Source organism: Bombus flavifrons, chromosome 1 (assembly GCF_040668555.2).
Source record: "Bombus flavifrons isolate JBK064 chromosome 1, iyBomFlav1_principal, whole genome shotgun sequence".
NCBI classification, from domain to species: domain Eukaryota; kingdom Metazoa; phylum Arthropoda; class Insecta; order Hymenoptera; family Apidae; genus Bombus; species Bombus flavifrons.
Genome location: NC_138442.1, coordinates 17,150,909 through 17,173,270, shown reverse-complemented (window position 1 = coordinate 17,173,270; position 22,362 = coordinate 17,150,909). Strand labels below are relative to the sequence as shown.

Below are 22,362 nucleotides of genomic sequence, written 5' to 3'. Positions count from 1 at the left end.
TCGATTTACGGAACTGTCCCACAAGACAACGAGAAACCGAGGCACGCTGCCGGTCGTTCGATTGAACGACAGCATGCGATCGCACCATTCTCGCTATTAACTTTATCGTTCGAATCGCTGCTCTGTTCTCTAACCATTGTTTGCGTTATTTCGCTGCTTTGTTGTGGTCTAAATTGATTCTAGGAAAATATCTTTGCTCTTCCGGTATAATCGTGTTTCTCGAGCGTTAGTGGACAATGTTGAAGTGTTGAATCAGAAACCCTGGATACTCTTGCACATTATTTTTTAATTTTTCGATATGTTTGTGTCGATATATTTCTAGTTTATCGATTAAGGACACTAGTAAATCGGTAAGTTAAAAGTTATAGATTACAGACTATTATAATTTCATAATTTTACACCAGGAGATGGTTCATTTAACAGTTCACCGATTCTTCCCACTGCTTCGTCTCGTTGTTCAAATTCGCGTTCAGATAATTCGGATATTCGCAATATTCATGTTATTCAGATACTTTTTTATTTCTCTGAAAAACAAAATTACCCCAACTGTTTAATATTCATACTCAAAATTAAATACTTAAAATTCATATATACTTCTGAATCATACCTCGACATTAACCGACAAGCGATTCAATCAATCCCAAATTAATAATTCTAAAATATTAGTCTATTATAAATCCAATATAATTCTAAAAACTAATAATTCTATCTCTCACTTTTTCACGCGAAATCTCCCCGAATCCACTCTTCCACCACCCCAACTTTCGTTTCCATCCATGCGTTCCCTCATTTCGTATTCAACAAGTCGGCACTTTCGTTTCGAATTTTTTCCATAAACCGTGCACCACTATTTCACGTCTATCAGCAACGCGACTTTCACAGACACGTGCGCGATATCTCATTGCACAAGTGCGGCTGCAGGCACCGCGGATAATCGATTCCGGATTCCGGTCCTTCGAGTCGATCCTGAGGCAATACACAGCTTCGAGAGGCGATCAAATGGACCTGTCCCTCCGTGAAATTGTCTCGAATTAACGGCGACTTTTCGGCGTGTAGTTGGTAAACGATCATCGATCAAAGGCTTGTGGTAACGCCGTTTAACGACGCTTAACCGATGTTTACAATGGATTCGTGACTTTGCTTTCGCGGGGCGAATAAGTCAATCGAGATGATTTCGCGAGTAATTCGACCAACTTACGATTACTCGTACCGTTGCACGCCATTTATTTTCATTCTGGCTTACGTGTACACGTTCGTGAGATCTCGCAAACCGCGACCGCGTGATTATCGGTCGCGAATTGACTCGCGATCATGATGTACACAAGCTCGGGAAAGTATTAGAGCAGTTGCAGACACCCCTTATGAATATGTTACGTATATTACGAAACATTTTGAATTTTCATTAGCACTGGAGAAAATTTGAAGATATCTAGAATTAGGCAGTTAACGTCAAAACCACGTTACACAAAACATCGATCATTTTATGTGATAAATGGCTCAATTTTAATATTCTTCGGGTATATGATAGCTGTGAATATTAATTTATTTATTAATATTAATTCATTGAGAGAATTTAACAATTTTTTCGAATAAACTGTCACGGTACTGTCATAAATGAAGAGGCTATACGCGATACTCATAATATTTAGTATTCATGACTTTTTATTGAAATTAGAACAGTATGATGGAAAAGATTTATGATGAAATGTATATTAAAAATTCTGGGAGAAATATTTGATTCGAAAGTTTGATTTATTAGCGTAGATCGAGTATACTACGAAATGGTACATTCATCGAGTGAATCAACGACAAAACGTAATTTATTCTTTGACTTGGATTTTGAATTCAGTTTTTAATTAATATATGAAAATATAAACACTTACGAAACGTAGTTGAAATTTCACTTTAATACTGTGAAATTAGGACACTTGGACTATATTACGTACTACATGCGCTCACGGATATTGTATAAGAAAATAATTTAGTATACATAAGAGGTGCAAAAGCAATATATTTACATAGTTAAGGCAATTTAATTGAAATGAAATGAAATGAAACGAATGTGTTATAATTCAACTATTTTTTGTTTGTGAATCAATTTCGAAAAAAAAAAAATTATTCAAAATTTCCAAATTACATAACCCATTTCTAAAAATCATTATTCTCGTCGTTAATTCACATTTAGCCCATTAAAATGCCTAATTATTAAAATAATTGCCTTTCCAATGCGTGCAAATGAAAATAATGAACGGCCACAAATTTATAATTCGAATACAAATTTGGTTAAACTGGAATCAAAAGTCGAACTTCAACCACACTCGTTTGTTTCCAATTCAATGTCAGCTATTATCTCACGCGACAAACGACATGTGGCATAAAATTTACGAGTTTATCAAACAAGCGTTAGAGTGTTAAACATCAATACAATTAATATGCAAAACTTACGACGTTGTATACCTAATAGTCTTCTGTCTTTTTACATTCACGTGAACGCGTCTGGCAAACATTGTGAAACAGAATGTGCGCGCGTAAGCATATGTTTAAATTTTACGTTTTAATGTTTGTAAAAGGGAAAATTATCGAACATAGTCGAATAAATAAGATGCAAATTAGCAGCAACAAGCAAATATCGAGCACAACTTTACGTAAGACGTACTTGTTCACAGAAGCGAACATGAAGCATCCATTACGTCAAAGAATGTTAAATATTTTCACTCACTAAAGGGGATTATCAGCGTCTGTCACACTAGCTCCTACTTCCTACAACAAATAGTGACAATTTGTATAAGTATTGGTTATTTAATGTATACATATATATTTATATATCATAGAATCTATAGTTTAAATATTAAGATTTATTAGATAAATATCTTTATTATACAAATATGGTATAATTCATATACAAGAAAGAAACAGGGAATTTCTAAATAGTAAAATTTATTATATCCACCAAATTGATAATTAATTGCTTTAACGTAACGTAAATAAATATTTCTCACACATAAACAGTTATTTATATTCAGTTCGACAATAATTTTCTTCATAAACCTATCTCCTGTTCTTCCTCACAAACTACGGATATATATGTATATTTATGAACAATTTTTAAATATAGAAATGCAAATAAACAGAAACGTATAAAATATTCGAAGTCTAGTACTCGTTATAATAATCGGTGGATGAAGCAAATCCGCGTGTTGCTTTCGTTTGTTTAGTTGCCTTCGTAAGAGCATGAATATGCATAAACTTCCATAGTGTATTAATAAACGAACTGTCGTTTCTCCAGCAGTTTCTCTTTCTTTTTTTTTTTTTTTTTGCTATTTGAGTTTATCGATGAACGGTGATTTTATGCACAGCGAGCATGTAATCTGTACGAGAAGGATTTCGCCGCGGAGCACAATGTGACAATTCAGAAGAAAAATCAAAATTCGCGGGCCACGTTCGCAGATCACGTTCGTACGTTCGCAGGCAACGTTCGCACGTTTACAGGTCACGTTCGCGCGTTTGCAGGCACGTTTTCATGTTCTTACATTTTACAGTGCGGCATTTGAATGAGGATTCAGGATAAAGATACAAAAAATGCATATAACGTGCAGTTTTCTTGAAACCTGATAACAGGGTATCAGACGTAAGAGACTATTCATCAAATCTTTGTTAGTTATTTTCCTCACTCTCTGACTCAGTTTAAATATCATGAATATTTATTTCTTTGTCCTATCACACACGGTCACGTTTAAGTAAATGTAGTGCCGATTCCGGAAACAATCTTGTCCTTTTTTCGTAAGTGTTATGCGGAAATCATTTATCCTTCCCCCCATTTCGTCACATATTGTGCTGACATCTAGTAAAGAACGGAGAGTTTTTGTAGTCTTTAAACTTTTCTTGGAACAAGTATAGTCAGAGATCCATTTGTCCATTAAATTACGATTACGAATAGATTTGACAAAAAAAAAAAAAAAAGAAAAGGAAGAAATAAAGAACATCCAGTATAGCAGTCTGTAGCAGAAAGAAGTTTCAGCAATGTAGCACGATACTTTCTTGACACAGAACGATCAAAATGACACGATAGTTTGAACCGTTATTGTTAAATCACTCGTTGAAGAAAGAAAGAAATTTTTCGATTGTAAACTAAAATTATACGTATCTTTGCACAAATTTTTTATATTTAAGGTGTAACAAACACTATTTAACAAGAATTAAAGGACAAAAACGTATAATGATCGAATGAGCTACTTTTCAAGTTATTAGATTTTGACGTACAGACGATTTTTATTTAACAATTTTGGGGGAAATTATCGTTTATGTTTATATAACTTGCTTGCAAACTGATGATATCATCGAATAATAAGATTAAAATCGAACAATGACTATTTCGATTTTTGTCCACTGCACGCCGCAATGTGCGACGGTGTACAAGGAAAAACGCAAAACGCTTTCACCTGGCTCGTCCTTGAACGTTCCCGCGCTACGGTACGATACAGCAGCAGCAGCCAAGGAAACTCCGGAAATTCAACACCGTCGGCGATCGGACGTTTTAATTAATCATTATCGGATAACGGCCAACGAATGTTGAATTCGATACGAAAGCTTAACGACCCGTACCCACTCGACTCCACCGGATTGAGATGTTCAACTTGGGGACGGAAACCGATATACGCGATCGTTTCATAAGCCTTTGCCTTTTAACGTTTAATCGTATTCGTGATTATAATTGAAATGTAAAAAATACGAGTTGCATTTCAAGACGACATATGAAAAGTGTGATAAGCACATTTTTGTTAATTTTTAACTGCAACTTAATTAATATTAGTTACACACACATATATATATATATACAGATGTTAATAACATACATATAAGTAATGTTACTAGTACGTTTTCATGTTTAAGAGCAATTTATTTTAAATTATTTTTATCCATTTATGGTTTACAAAATTATCTTAAGCGAAATAGAGGATGATGTTTTTAGAGGATGATGTGTAAATGTTAAATTTATGGTTTCAACATCTTTCACAGCAATTATTCTTCTTATTCGCGATAGTTAATAATAAGATTCTGACGTTTTTATTATACATCTTTCTAACATTGTCTATACGTAACTTATAATGACAAAATTTCAGCATATTCAGAAGAGTATGTCTTACCTACTTTCCAAATAATTATAACTTGTTGCCTCTATTATCTTTTTCATAATGAAAAAAAAATTATCATGATTCAAAAATGGAATGAATAATTTTTTGTTAGCTTCTTTATTCATTTATAAGGTAACAGTGTTATTATAAATGTTTTTAGCATATGTGTGCAATATGCTTAGTAATCCAATAAAATGATTTTATGTTGTAACCGAATGGAGATTGGCACGTGTCCAGTGAATCGACAGGCCAACTTGCTGCTCGTAAATTTCGCTATAAAATACTATTGGTACTCGATGAAAAAGATATACCATTGTTTCATCAAGGAATTACAAAGGTGGCCTTCATACCAATACCAAGACCACTTCAACCAACATTCGTACAAGATATCGACCTTCTGCCTTGATAATCAAATAATAGTCACTTGATATTGTTTTCTGAAACGTTTACAGCTTGCAATAAAGTGTTTCCAACCTTAGTGGTCGCTTGGTTTCATCGTATTAGAAAGAAAAGAAGGATAGAAATGTGATGGTATCATGGATACAGTAAACATAATTAAATGAGTATCTAAGTTGTATTTGCAATATTCTAATTTTTAATTAATATGAAAATTCTTAACTAACGTCTCCATTTCGTAATTTATAATTTAATAAGAAAGTTTAATCCCTGAATTTCAAAAAGCAAGGCTTTTATTCAATAATTTTACATTGAAATTGTTATGTAAGAGAAATTATTATTAAAACATACACTGAATATTTATGATCGAAGTCTAGTTTTCGAAGGAAATTTCTTTATATAGAATTATACAGTTGAACTTTAATATTTTTACATAAAACAAAACTTGTTAATTTTGAACATAGTGTTTACTAAAATAGATTCATAATAAAGTCTTCGAAATATAATACAAATTAATTTCCTTGATAATACGCATGGCTAATTAGTGTCAGCTTTATTCTGTGATAGCAGTGACTATTTATTTCTCTCTTTCTTTCCTAGATGCTGACTAACAAATCTAAATGTCCATCGTTGTATAGCATTGACTTATGATACAATCTACATCATTTTTATAAACAAAAATGTCTTTATATTTACTATTCGGATTCGAACAAGGAGAATCCAATGAAACTTTGAAAGATTGTACTTGTTTTCATGTGATCAAACACAGGATGAGTACACAGCTGTTGTGTATTAACAAGTGCACAATGAGCGAGGTCGTTTCTTGCGTATGTCGATCGATGAGTCTCGATTTTTCTTGCTTCCTATCAATGGTATGGAAAAAGGTACAGTGGCCTTGTGAACTGAACAAGTAACGCGGTTACATCGTTGAAGGTTGATTCTTTTTTGTTCATTTTGAAGATAATCTTTAAAACACTTGCAGATCATCTTTCCCACTTCCTCGTGGAATAAAGAAACGAAGATGTTAATACTGCCCTGATTGTCTTAAGACGTTGTCTTAACCTTCAATCAGTTCAATTAACAAACTTTGTTGCAGAGAATGTTGTTCTATTCAAGATGTTATTTCGATTGAAGAATTCATTTTCTGCTAAAATTGTTATGTTCCCGTATGTGATGTGCATACAATTTCATATTTTTATGAGTAAATACCATTTTTATTTTTAAATAATACAAGAAATGAAATTTAAATAAAATTTTCAATGTAGCACTTTAATTTCGATATATTATATATTTTTGCTTAAGTATTAGCAGCCTACTTGTTACAATGAAATATATACTGAAGCCTTAAATTTGAAGCAAACAGTAAATATCGAACAAGATAGTCGTAGAAAGAAAAGTTTATTCTATTAAAATTAGGTAATAAATAGTATGTTCTACATAAATTTATTATTTTTGTTTATGTATAAGATTGTTTTATTTTTATACATTTATATTATACTACATGTATGTAATACACAAATTGTTATAATCCTTGTTTCTACTTTCTTTTATGACCTCTGGTAATGTTTTTAAGTTTTAGGAAACAAGCATGCGAATGATATCAATCAAGGCAACACATCTGTTTACATGATTATTTATTCAGTTTGTATTGTCACTTTGTCAAAGTAGAACTATGGAGTGACATTACAAAAAAAAAAAAAAAAATCAAGGTGACCTTTTGAAACAATTAGATAAGCCTAGACTGTTACAGCAATTTTTCTATTGAACCTGTTCTACATGTATGCGACATATATTTGTTAGTACAATCGATAGTAATATTTCAGATAATAATGTTAACTGTCTCACATTCGATGTCTTTTTATCAATTCGTGCAAACATAACATTGATAGCGTTATTAATAAATCGCTATCAATTATTTAAAATTAACTGATAACGTACATGTATAGTCAACTATGTTTATCGCATGAATTTAAAAATAATACGATTGGCTGTATCATTAATAACCTAGTCGAAACAATATATTATCCACTTTTTAAGTATAATTTTTAACGTTCAATGTTATTTAATGGTCTATAAAACTGTTTCACATTTTACATTCAATATTTCTTTATCCTCTTCCAATCTAAATGTTAATTAAAAACCAATAATTATTAATGTCGGAAATATCATTCTTGACATTATTTAATTATAATAATGAATAAATAATGAATAATTATCGTATTGTGATTTGTAAATATACAAAAACGTAATTTCGAAACAAAATATCGAAGTTGAATGTAATCGCGAATTATAAAATTTCAGTTATTTCTTCATAATAATATTAACGCAATAACAAGCTCGAATGCTTTTTAAATCAAACTGACGCTCAACTAATATGTTGGTTCAAGATAACATGTTAATTAGTATCGATCGTATCGTTTTACATTCTTCTTTTGGTTAATAATAACGGCCAATATATTGTGTGTATGTGAAGTCTGCAAGATCCTCATTTTTCATAATTATCTACCAAATATGTATACAAAACAGTTTGATACGTTAAAAGGCCATAATATATACCCAAATATATGTATAATGATAGTGTATCTACGTAATAAACTTTTTCCAGTCATTGATATTGTAATATATCCGTGATATTTTAAATAAATTATTTTGTATATTTTTTTAGTAATTACAAAATATTCTTTATAATATAATTAATAACACTTTACCATACTTCGAAATTTATGGTTGCATTATATCTTTTCAATTTATCGCAATCACATTTGAAAAATGTGAGACAAAAACGAGATAAGATAAATCATTTCTGTTGATTTTCTAATTTCAATGCCATCTAGTGGCTAACGGTGTACTATAATATATGATATAGTGAAAAAGGGAAAATAAGCTGTCAAGTTCACAAACATAAATTTAGAAATGATATGTAGATAGTAAATAGCTAATGTTCTGTCAATGAGTAATTAAGCAAGTAAAGTAACAATTAATATTTATGTAATACGTTAATCAATATTTTTAATGGGTTCGAAAGACAGGCAAAAACACATAAGTACAAATACACAACTTACCCAAAATCAATAATTTGATAAACAATAGTCTTGGTAATATGAGATTGATCGAATATAATTATTACATTCTTAAAAATATTTGGAAGTCTATCCTACTACGATTTTTGATCTTCGATTAGAAACGATTCTATACGTTATTCTTATTAATATCTGTTTACTTTTGAAAATTTAGCAATGTCACAACTACTAGAGATTACTATTACGCAAAAAAATTTTCCATAAAAACTCGTCGAAATTAACAAACTAACCGAAGAAGCTTTTTTATGCTTCCAACATAGCTATACATTTTCATGTACTTACATACAAAATCTATTACATAACAAGATCAATCATTTTTACAATGCCATTAATCGAATCCTCAATAGAACTATCCCAACGTATTCAAAAATTTTTTCTCACAAAATACGATCATACGATCGTTAACTTGAAAAATACAACAAAATTCCGTATTTATAAACTTTCTCTATCAAACGTCATCGAATGGCATTTAAACCGCGAAAAACGAATCTTTCCTAGCGAGAACGCGTTCATTTTTATCGAAGTGAAACCCAGTCGCAAGTTCCTCGAGTTTCTAACGAGTTTCACCGTTCGGCGCGAGGAAGATTTATGTCTGCAACGGCCAAGGGAATACATACTATATCCATTGGTGCAACGTCGTCGTAGAAGAGAGAAGGGGACGACGTTGAAAACGCGATCGATCGTTGAAAGATCGCGAGACGATCGACGGACCGTGTCTTTCACGATCGTCGCGTCGGTTCTCGCCCTTATACGGCGATGACCGGTTTGCAATGAACTTATCAAAAGCCGCTCGAGCGAGACGGTTCGATCATTGATCATTATCTAGTTGCCGGTAATAATCGGTCGATGGGACGCAAGAGGTTAAGTGGACCGATCGCGCACAACGTAATGGCGACCGATTTAGCAACCGTTTCGGACAAACCGGCGCGCACGATCCTTCTAAATTAGCGCCGCTTCAGGACGCGACGTGATCTCGTCTGTCCGCCTTTCTTCCGTCCACGGGCCACGATCGCCTTTTTTAAACGATCGCCGACCCAATTTCCCGAAACCCACTAACAGGATCTCGGCGTTTGGTGATTTTAAATGAACCTGAACACTGTGACACGATTTGGGGTACGGAAAGTCGTATCGTAATTCGCAAAAACGTGTCTTGTAGCTCGGGATAGTTTCGATCGAATTGAACAAATCGACCGAGTTGAAGTGTAAATACTCTGAGTGTTAAAAAAATAATAACACGAATATTTTTATCTACAGTACGTGTGATAAATGCAGCGTGTCCCAAAAAATAGTCCCTCTTCGTGTTTTTAAATTGTTTATGAGGGAAATGAAAAATTCGTCGATTTCTTTATGCGTATGATTTATCGAAGGTTGAAAGTTATAAATGTGGAAAATCATGTTAGTATCGAATAGTCAGCATCATTCGAAAATACGAATCCTTTGAAGCGTATTTCGCATGACGGCTTTTAGATTTCCAAATGTTTTGCCAAGGAATAAAATGATCGTTGTTGAGGTTTAGAAAACATTTCGTCACTCTTCTAACGATCGTGACATGGAAATCCAGCTTTTGAATGAAGGATTACGTTTGAATAAAGTACAATAAACGATCAAATATCATAAATTGGAAATTCAGCATATTTGTTTCCTAAATCGACCCTACTGTTCTCCCTACTTCTTTTTCACGTTTGTATCAGATACCTTCTTTTCATGGGATATTTTTCTTCTGGTATACTCTCTTCACAAAAGATATAGAATACACAAAGACGTTAAAATTATAAAATCCACCTACTGTATATCTTAGTAAAATCTATCGAAACATAACATTCAGAGTTTCGGCTCCTACAGATCCGTGAAGAGAACAGCGGGGTTAAATATTCTATTCTTCGATATTATAGTTACATATTCTTGAAATATACTAATTTTTCAATACCCTTGTTTATCATTCGTGACATATTCTATTTTCAATATTCTGTAAATACAAAACGCAGATTACACTCTTACTTTGTACATGCACTCACATTGAAATGTTAAATTGGAGGTTATTGATTTTATAGAGTTAAAAGAGATTGAAAGGTACAGTGTAGGTCGAAGCTAGATTAAAACTGGAGTACACATATAGGTTAAATTGGAAGGAATTGATTTCAGGGGGTTGAAAAGGTTCGTGGAAAATATTACAGTGTAGGTTGGAAGTGAATAGGGTGTAGGTGGATACGTAGGTGGTTGTTGGGTGGAAGTGAATAGGGTTTTAAGCGAACACGTGGGTGGAAGTTGTCGAGTAACAGTGAATAATAGAGTGTAGGTGATTACGTAGGCAGAAGTTGTTGGGTGGAAATGTCAAGGTTATTTCATTCAAATGAGCGATGATGTATCCTTATCATACGATATGACAGAATGGGGTGGAATAAGATCAACTTTATCTTATCTTGAATGATTGCCTGTGTAAGGTAATACGTTTTTTTTTTTTTTTTTTTTTTTTTAGAGCAAGGAACAAATTGCTATAATGTGATCATTGATGTTTACTATTGTCAATCTACAAATACTGAAATAATAATATTTTCACATATATTCATTTGCCAAATAAGTTATTATATCGTATAATTATACCTTTTTGAAGAGAATGTTACTAACGAATGTGTAATACTATTCAGCGTACTGTATATCTTTGTTTCTTAAATTTTCCTCCAGCGATACCAACGTTGAAAAGGAAGATGGCGATGAACTTGCGAAAATTTTATAAAATTCGGAAAACCAATATCTTTCAGAAATACTATCAGAAATACCGTATCTGGATGACAAAGTTACATAGGCTAGTAACCTTATTCCGGTGAAGTGTAAAAGCACATTTATTTCAATCGAAGAAAACGAACACTTCATACGTTACGATCTAACATATGCATATTAATTTTCCTGTTTCGTTTTATCAATTTTCTATACTTGTAGAAACACGAATTTATCTTGTTAGGAAACGAACCGATAAAAATGTACATGAGTTATTGATTATAGTATGATCTACTGCATGATCTAACATCTACTGTTTCTTTGTACGCTCACAAAAGTTCATTTGAACTGGTGCACGATATTTCATACAAATCCCTGGAGAGTTTCTACCTTACATAACACACTGGATGCTCTGCTAAACGATAAAGCCATTTGCACCGGCTGTTTTACCAAACGATGAAGTCATTCCAACGGATGATCCTTTAATTATTTTCATCAACATATTAATGTTGCACGTTGATCAAGCAGTTCACGACCCCTTACTTAATTTCAATCATCCGCCCCGCTCGGAAACATTAATAAAATCATCAATATTACGCGCCGAATAATGTAACATACATGAGAATAGAACATAAGAGAAGATAGAATTAAATTAATGACACTATCGATCGCGATTCATTTCAATCAGTACTTTTTATTTCAATCGGTACTGTTTGTAAGAGCTGTTAACACAAATGTCATTCCATGTCGAACCTGATTAATGAAATTTGCGTACGCTCAGTGAATCTCAGCGGTCCTTTACATCTACGAGTCTATGAAGCAAAATGTTTGAGAAGGTGAAACTGGAAAGTCGTAATTCTAGGCTACTAAATACCTTAGGATTATTCCGTACGAAGACGTGTAATTAACATCATTATGTACGCACGCTTGTTATCTTTCTGTTGCCTCTAATGTAAAAAGAAATGCACGTATATAAACTAGTTATAGTGGTATAGTTTGAGAAAAATAATTAATTCCCATCGCGTATGAGAATGATGAGATATATCTTCCTCCTACGAAATTTCATTATCAGCGTTTCTGAGGTTCTGACGTCGGTTCAATGAATTATCCTACATGTTAACGTTTGCAATAGGTATAGTAGTACCTCTTGATATTGCCTCCTTGTAGCGAACGATTTTTTATCATAAAATTACTGAATCGCAAATTTTCTCGTGTAGAAAGGTTATACAGATAAATTTATTAATGAACTATTGATGGGTATACAACACAAAGACATCAAGATTTTACTAATTTTGAAATAGAAATTAATAGTTTATTATACAATCCTCTCAGAACTTAAAATATTTGAATTTTCTACGCGAAAATGTGTTGCACGGAAACATCTATGTTGCGTACTGATATTCAAATTACTGCTTGATTAGTCACAATTTGAACAACGTGTATCAATTAGACGACAGCAATTAAAAACAAGTTCCACGCACATTTTTTGTCAAACATCCTTTGCAACATTCTTCATCAATGCACGCAGTTGACCCTTGGCGGCTGATTGCCTATCGTATCCCAACAAGTTGCATAAAATGTTGATTTATGGTTTCAGTCGTTACGTTGATTTAACCAAAAAAGATCAGTCGGGTTTAGAAAGTTATCGTAGTCTTAACTGATGCAAGTTATTTGAACCAGTTGCTGCTTTCTTATCGTAAAGATATAAACGTAAAATCTCTAAGAATTTGTAGATTATGATATTGTTTATCTATATAGGTAATATTTCAGTTATTTAAAGAGTGGAAGATTAGCGACAATCTAATCTCTATTGTTACTTATATTTGTATAAATTACTTCTCTTCTGAAACTCGATGATTTTAGAGAGGAAATTCTATGTTAAAGATGATAAGAAGAATAGAAAAATGAAAGATTTGTAAACATGAACAATGAAATACACATTTTATGAAGTCTAATCGGATAAGCTACTGTTTTATTGAAATTCGTTCAAATTCAATTATTTCTGAAAAAGCTAGAAACTTCAATGAATAGGTTCTCTTTAAAATTAGATTTAATTGCGTTCACAAAATCTTGGTGCGAAAATACAGCTAAATATCTGCAAATCTTTGCAAATCTGCAACTGATTTGTCTACGATTTACCATTTCTTATCAACGTTCCATACACAGCAGTTTATGAAAATGTTTAAACACTTGTTACAGACTACGTTTATGTTGTGTATGTTGTATCAGATGTTCTTGATTATATTGATAAGTTATGATTATATCGAAAAAACTTGAAACCAATCTGAGACTGTATACATAAAGTATATAATATTTGATTGTGAACATATATTTAGTAAAAAATTATTGCACTGTACAAATAGCCATCTTAGACGCATAACGAGTATTAAAGATTGTTCCACTGAACCTACAGCTTATTAATTTGATGATTAATTGACAGCTCAAATATTTTTTTGATTTTTACGAAATATATGTAGATGTACATAAGTACTTGCATTAAATAACATAAAATAAATATCTTGTAGCTTCCACGTGCACTTTTAAGCTTATCTTTTTGCCAATATAATTTTATATTATATCAATCGAATCATGATAGCCGGGTCTCGTCACAATACTAATAAAATTTCAAAATATTTCATATAATACACACGGTATATTCATAAAAGTTATATGTAAGCGTTCGAATGATTTTGTGAATCACCGTGAGTAGGTACATACGTTAATTAATTCAGAGCAAAGCTATAACACACGGGGGAAAATCGAAAGGGTTGCGGAAATAATAAAAGAAAAATATATGTACGTCTGTCACGGTTGCGTAATTTAATAATAAGCATCGTAGAAACGTAGACCATGGCTCGATGATGTGCGACCTTGTTGCATCTGAACACGAACGATATACGAACGTATGCGCCGCTTTCTCTGTAATTATAGGTTGCTCTATCGTACCAGGAACCGGCAGAGAGCGCACTTTTCCGGTTTCGCTGGCCAGCGTGTCTCGATTAATGACCTTCTCGCCGTTTACGCTCATTTCGGAACTTTGGCGCACGGTTATTTATGCGCTAATAAAGACAGATGATCACGATAGATTCTCCTACAATCGTGACACGGATTAAGGTTGCTGCGACACGTTTGATCGGATGATAAACAGCGAGCACGCGATTAAATAATGAAGAAAAATTGACGGTAGTAGAAATGATACGCTGTAATAGCCTTTGTAGCTTTATACATCAGCTTAAATTGGGCTTCGGATATCTTCATTTTAATGAAATGTGATCATTAAATACCTGGTGTCAAATTCTCTCAATTTGTAATATTTTTCGTTCTTCTCTCTTTTATAACGCGTTTAACATTATATATCTTGGCATAGAGAACGTATGACATCATAAATATGTTGATTAGCACTAATGGTAAGAGTTAAATAACTTTAACCATTAACCAATATAATAAATAATTAATAGTTCTTGAGGAACATTTCGTCTTATACTGTACTAAATATATTTTAATTCTAAAATAATATACATTTTTCTTAGGATCACCATGTATAGGTAAATAAAGTTAAATAGTACTTGGGAGAAAGATTTCTTTTAATTTAATCTTCCATAGGTAATAACAATTGACACAAAGTTTAGTGCTGTGGAGATAAAATAGACTGTACTACATAAAATGATATAGGGTCTGACCTTAATAAAGGAGGGAACAAATTGAATTCAAAGATTCTTTCACGATTGAATTTTCATTTTTCCTCCAAGACGGTTGATGGTCGTAGTACAGAGTCTGTATTTCTGCTCAATTAGCTTATGATATTTAAGCACCTAATATTTTTAACTAATATTTGTCTAATATTTTTGTCTAATATTTTTGAAATATCAATTCGTTTTCTTTAAATTCTTAAAAAAAAAAAGAAAAACAAAATGCTATAGCTTAAACAATTCAAAAAGATTTGTAAAAGTGCAATGCAAAATTCCCAAATGATTATTCAATAAGGTCGAAAACAATTTCAATTATTCGTCCATCTAAATTTCACTTCAATCCATTTCTCATATTCGATCAACTTTGTTAACGTTGCAATATTAAATTTGAATTATTCCATCCATTATTCAACGACATCGCATAATTTTCTTCCTTTCATTCTCGGTAATATGAAACGTTTCTCAAAAACTGTCAATTATATATCAGATGACTAAGTTGTAACATTATCTCTGGAAAAACTGCCGGCCATACAACGTTTCTGGAATGCTTTAACGATGTTAAATAATTGTCTGTATCTTCGAATATGTTCTTTTTCTCTCTTCTATTGGAATATAAGTTTCATTATCGCGAGGATACACAAGCATTAGTGACGCGGCAATTTAGTATTGTTATTCACTTCCGAGTATCGGATAATCGTGTACAACGCCGATTTAAGACTTGCTAGGATCGTTTATCACAATTGTCTTTACGAACCATTTGATAAGAAGCAATTATTTCTGTTCCTCAACGTACAACCTTGAATTGGTCAAGGTAAGATTAAACAATAACTCGAACTATTTCTTTTTTCGATAAAAGAATATATAGTTGGTTTACGGGTAGAGTGATAAATCTTAAAAGTCGTCAGGTTTCAGATTTCAGCAGAAATAATCGCTAAGAACGAATTATTTTCTAGGAGTGTTATTCGAAAACAATTATAATATAATAGATAGTAAGAAAATATTAGGTTGTCCGAAAAGTTTCTTTCGTTTCATAAGGTGATAATAGATGAACAACAATTTCTGTTTTATATTATCTTATTGAACTAGGTATGATCCATTTCGTCATATTTTCATTATTATATTCGTGCATAATTCAATAAACTAATATGAAACAAAAAACATTGTGCGTCTATTATTTCCTTATAAAACGAAAGAAACTTTTCCTCGTATCAGGATTCAAAAACTGTTTCAATAAGCGATACACATGAACGACGTTTTACCAGACATACTGAAAATATAGGCTAGTGACTACATTATAGAAGAAACAAAATTCGTTCATTGCTAAATTCGTCGACGATTAATAATTTTTCATTTCAAACTTTCCACTTCAAACTGATTTTCTGGGAAACTTATCTTTTTATTTCTGTTACTCTTCTAATGAATTGACAATGTTAGCTTATGTAGCTAGTTTTCTAAAAGTCCTTTTATTTTCATTTGCACATGTCCTTATATGTTACAGAAAATATCAATAAATCTGCTTTCCATCCTTGTCAATGTAGGAAAATATTTTCATACATGAGAAAACACACGCAAATACGTTCTTACGATCCTATATATCATATAATATTCTTTTGAATTCTGGAATGACCTATTCGTTCGTGTTCATTCCTTAATGTATATTTACAAACTAAGCTTTCCTTAGATTACAATAATTTTTTATAACTGTATTTATCAGCGTACTACAACGAGTACTAGAGTCATAAGAGTAATTTACCGAAGACTAAAGAGAATCATTTTATTATTTGAATATTATATTTTTAAAGACTTTTAAAGTTGTATTCTTTATTATTACATCATCGTTATTAGGTACTTTTTTGTTATTTAAACGGCACATAGATACGATAAGAACGATCGATACAAACTGAATATATATGCTACGATGCATTAGTCCTTTCAATTCCACGGATCGGATAGCAACAAGTTATTGCAGTTACGGCGACCTGTCTCTTAGATTTGAATCTAGTATTTCGTTCGTCATCGAATGCTATTTCAAAGCAACGCCGATCGAAATAGAAGATAAACGATGTTCCGCGAGCTTGTCGAACGTTGCAGAGTGAATTGCGATTCCTCGTAGCTGATTCTGTGTTTAGCAATTAAATTATCGGTTCGTCGAAACGATAGTGATTGATACAAACGTTGCTCCATTTTGAACCTCCTTATCAACTAATGATTTGCCGGTGCGAAATTCGTCGTTGTTATAGAACAATGTAATCTTATCTGTTTCGCTACGTTGGTCTTTCTATTTGTTGTCGCGGGTATTCTTTCTTTTCTAAATAAAAATTTTCACAATTGAATGGAATTTTTCTTTTAACAATGCGGATAATAATATAATATCAATTAGTATTACAATTACCGAATTTTTTCTATCCTGCTCACAGTTTGTAATTATAAACTTTGTTTCAATTCGATCTATCAATCATTTTATATTAATAAAAAATATCCCGTCGAAAAAGTGTTAAAGAGACACCAGTATGTAAATTAAGATCATGATAATTATACATAAATACTTTAACTTGACAAAAGTTAGACTTTATTACAATCGATTAAAATACGATTCTATTTTACATGTCAGCCTTCGACTTACGAATAGTACTTTGTCGCAAGAGAGTTCGCATAAAACAGCGTGCAAGATTAATCAATTTCAAGGAGGTTCCGTTGCATTCGAGTGTGACAGAGTCAGAGTTAGTCGACAGGAATGACACTCGATAGCAGAATTAATCATCTAACCTTACGCTTAAAACGATTCTACCTAATCAAACAACATTAAACCAGTTTCGATAAACCAGTCGACTAATCAGACAAGATAGTAATCTTTTTATGCAGCTTAGAAAACGTTTCAAACTTTTTTTCCATTTATCGTATTCATTAATTAATTTGTTTCAGTTCCTCTAATACAATATCAATCAAATCTTTTAAATCACTAATGTGTACATTACTTTATCCTGCTTTTATCCCGTAAGTATTTCGAAAAATGGTCTTTAAATAGCGTAACGTCATGTCACCACGTTCGTCTGTAGGAAACGATCGATCGAAACCTCGAAAGTTTTCCACGCTAGGTGTAATGTAGCGATTGAGTAATACCAGGGCGGAAAACTAAAGAGGAGAATGCGAGAGGAAGATTAGAGCTATATCGACGAAACAAGATCTATATGATCGATTCGTAACTGTATCGCAATTATTTCGCCGCGGTTTTGGTGCTTCGAAATTTACACGAAACTGTAGATTAACCTCATGTTCATCAGTTTCACGAACTCATCCTTACTCTCTCTGCGTATACGTGTCGAGACATTAGAGCAGTAGAATTTTGGTACCGATAACAGAAGTCCCTGTGCCACAGACTATTAAAGCTTTGTACGCGAGTACCATGACAATACACGTGCATTATTTATCAAAAAGTAATTGCTAATAATCCTGGCAATTGATGCAATTGAAAATAATAAGGCAAGAACAAAAGCGATCCGAAAGCCTATTTCGCAGCATCACAGCATCGCGGTATCGTCATACTGGCGCGCCTGCTTTCGATTAATCTTGTTTTCGAGCATACGGGGAAGGGGGTAATCGATTCGACCTACTAAGCAAGATAGATACGTACATAGTTAGAAAGACGGTTCTTCCTCTCCTGTGGACGATGGTTCGCGCTTGGTCCAGTGATTTCGTTCCTGGATCTCGTTACCGATCGGCTCATTAACCGCGCCGATTAATCGTTCAGAGCTCTACGTGAGGTCGCGTAATCTCCTCACGATACAGAAAACGCTATCGTTCATTCTGGATCATCGAGATTACAGCGCCAGACGTCAATTTATCGGGGCGTGAGATCCGTTTCCTCGCCGGTGAAAAATTACGCCGAGAATCGGTATCACGTCGGGTGATAAAAGATTTGATTCTGATGGAGATTATGTAACCTTTGACTTCTTGTGAAAATTCGTGAACGTAAATGTGGATTTAGAATCTGTAGCTCTGAATGTGAATTTGAATTGGTTTTTTAATAGGTTTTGGAATAGGTGTGTGTAATGGCAAATGAATTTCTCGACACGTGTTTGTGATAATGAATGTGCATTTGAAAGGGTATTTGAGGGTGGTGAATACGCATTTGGATCGATGTTTGCCATAGTGAATGTACTTTTGAATAGATGTTTGTGATATCGGATGTAATTTGGGATTTTAATCATCTTCTTTCTCTTGTGATCGGTTTATTTGAAAATAAATAACGTCGGTACAACTCGATAATGTACAGAATCTTTGTAGTAGAATTTTTGGTAAATCAATCGGATTAATCTAGTCGATGCGTTTCAGCTGAAACATCAGACCAAGTCTCCAGACCATTTTAAACTACTAGTCAAGATAACTTGTGTAGCTTGTGGTAAAAAAAGATTTTTTAATAAAATAAATTTTGTGTCATAATAGTAAATGGAATAAATGAATGTGCGTAATTAAATTCTTAAGAATTGAATATTAATCGTGCGTTTATGTAATAAAATCGAGAAGTTGACGAAAAGTGGAATTGATAGGTTTGGTTTCTGAGAGGCTCGTACGCTTTAATGTGCCATTCTGACACAATTCAGATAGCGGAAACATTATCGATAACGATGAATCATGCATAAAAATTATGGCAGACTTTAAGGAATAGTCAAGACGAAAGTCATCGTGCCGGTTTCACGCCATATGTTACAATAATTAAACACTTTTATACTTCAGAAGACAAATTTATACTTTCTACTCGTACATTACAACGATCATATATATTCATTAAGGTTTTTCAGGATTATATATCTCTTAAGTATGTTAACGTATGAAAGTTTGCAACTAACATTGTATTGTTAATAAAATAAAAATAAAGATATTTTATATGAAAATACCTCGCGTGCGTACGAATGTCCAACAAGAGTGATATGATTCTTTCTTCGTAGCGGGAAGCCAGTTTAAAAGAGAGGTGAAAGTGGAATTTCACTCGGTTTCTTTTCCTATGATATAGAATGTAGATAACGATTGCAACCACCTTTCTTCGATACGTTCGACTTTTACTCAATCTTTATAAACAATCGATATCTAATCAAACATGAAGTACATGAAACATTGTTGAAACGCTAGATTCATTTATTATTCCTAGTCTTAATATTTCTTTGCAATCAGATTTATACTAGTTTCTCGAGATCGATTAAACATTGGTATCTGTTATATTAAATCTTTGTAACTATGACTAAGAGAGAAATCGTTTCTATAAATTATAAACACCTCAGCAATGTACTTGATTTTATTCGAGCGCGATAACCACAGTGATAGGACAATTACTAAGAACAATAGCGTTAGTAGATAAAATATCACGTCATCGAAAATGTTATAGAAAATGGTTAAGGAATGTAGAAGAGTTGAATCTTCTTTAATTTTTAATTCGATTCTAATAAGCAATGAAACTCGATAGAAAAAAATTCTACAAGTCACACTATTAGAAGATTCTTTAGAAATCAACGACTCCTTCTATAATTTTAAAATTTTATTTTCCATTTATTTTCGTATTTGTAAATTATTGGCTCGTATAGAATTTTTCTAACAAATGAAATTTCATTCAATTCTATTATAATATCTCACTTTAAGAACATTTTCGTAAAAAATATATCCAGCTAAAGAAAATTATCATTTTAGAATTATTAGTATTCATAGCAATGACGTCGAATTAATAACGAAGTTAATAATTTACGATTGGGTATAGATACAATGGAATAAGTGATTTCAATTTTTTTGTCAGTAGCTTAACTATATATATAACGTATTTTTTACGCGTACTAAAACATTTAATTTATTCGCAACATAAATTTCCTGTTATTCGACTGTAGATGTTTATGCATTTATGCAAATTTGAAAGATGCAAGAATATCCAGGATGTACATAGTATGCAGAAATACATAAGATATCCATAATAACCATTATAATTCTAGTGGGCGAGTAAAATCTCTGCTTAGGTTCTATTTCTTAAGATGTATGCGTAAAATTTGATTTTGCATAAGCATTTACAATCTGCCTATTACTATGGAAACCATGATCAATTTAAAAGAGACTTATCTCTTTTATGAAATGTTATTGGCACGAAAATAAAAATAACGACTAGACCACGGATGTTTATGGATTTTTATGTTATAAGTTTATCTCATCTACTAAATATTATAATAAATATTTTACCTTGAATATGTTATATATTTTTGCACATTATATGTGTCCTATAGATTATTGGCCCCTTAATTTTCTCCAAAATGCAGAAACATTTGTAGTCTGATAATAGGGAGTCGCTACAATATAACAGACATGTTTAAAGAAAAACGATATAACATAGAGAAATATTTTCATAATTTTATCAAACAGCTAATTTTATTTAAAAACTAGAGTTGAGAATGAGAAATGAAGGAAAAATTGATCGGCAGACAACGGGAAGAAAAGCTCGCGGTTTTGTAATCGCACTAACACGCGGTCAAGCAAAGAAATGAACGGAATCGATGGCAATGGAAGCAGAATACAGAGAACCACAGGCAACTTTCACCGGTTTTCAATCGGCCTGTCGGTCAACCCGCAAAGATCTATCGATCGATAGATCGGCCACGGGACAATCTCCTTTCGACGAATGCTCGTTCACTGTTCCTGTGTGTCATGCGATCCGAAGATCGAGGGAGGTAAGAGAGAAAGTGAATCGATGGACATTAACGTTATTTACATATGATGTTACATAACATATAAAAAGGAAATAATTTTTTTTTCTCTTCTTCGAGACTACTGCGTCGAACGATGACTTTATATAATCAAAAACATCTTTTCCACTTTTTTCACTCTTATTTAATACTCAGTGTTAAGGAATACAACGCGGTGACTTTATGACACAGCGAAGCATCTTATACATTTTAGTATGCGTCCCACATGCGGCTCTTGGTAAAAATTCGTCTCTTTAGAGATCATTGTTCGTTTTCTTGCTAGAAAAGTGGCCTAAGGTCATATCCCAAAGAATCTTCTGGCGACCTTTGACCTGCCGAGATTACCCTGTTGCCAAACCAGCGACTAACCTCTTTATCTCCGCTACATGTTTCCGGATATGTTTCGCTACAAATCTACTGGAGTGGGATACTGCAAAATTGGTTGCCTCTTAGAAACAAGTAGTGAGTTGTCAATCGCCATCCTTAGTTGCTAGTTGTTCTCCTTAGTCGTTACTCGTCACAAAGTCGACACTTGTAGTCTTCACCTGTCCTAGCCAATAGTTGGTTGTTGTCTCGAATTAAATCTCGTTTTCGCTAGTTTATTTATTATTCTTCGTCTTTAGCAATCGCGCCGGAA

The 22,362-nt window shown here is 32.8% G+C and overlaps 2 protein-coding genes across 6 annotated transcripts in view; one reads left to right on the top strand and one right to left on the bottom strand.

The window, feature by feature from the left end:
- Positions 1-22,362, top strand: part of LOC138179972 (DNA ligase 1) — a 347,112-nt gene that overhangs the window by 225,475 nt on the left and 99,275 nt on the right. The window lies entirely within an intron of this gene.
- The window catches only part of LOC138180010 (class A basic helix-loop-helix protein 15), a 286,135-nt gene that overhangs the window by 210,812 nt on the left and 52,961 nt on the right, over positions 1-22,362 (bottom strand). For 3 of the 5 annotated variants that reach the window (XM_069113412.1, XM_069113390.1, XM_069113380.1), the window contains exon 3: positions 2,720-2,760. The exons of the other annotated variants lie outside the window; for them this stretch is intronic. The gene's annotated coding sequence lies outside the window, so the exon portion shown is untranslated. The remainder of the gene's footprint in view (positions 1-2,719; positions 2,761-22,362) is intronic. 5 annotated transcript variants of the gene reach the window in all.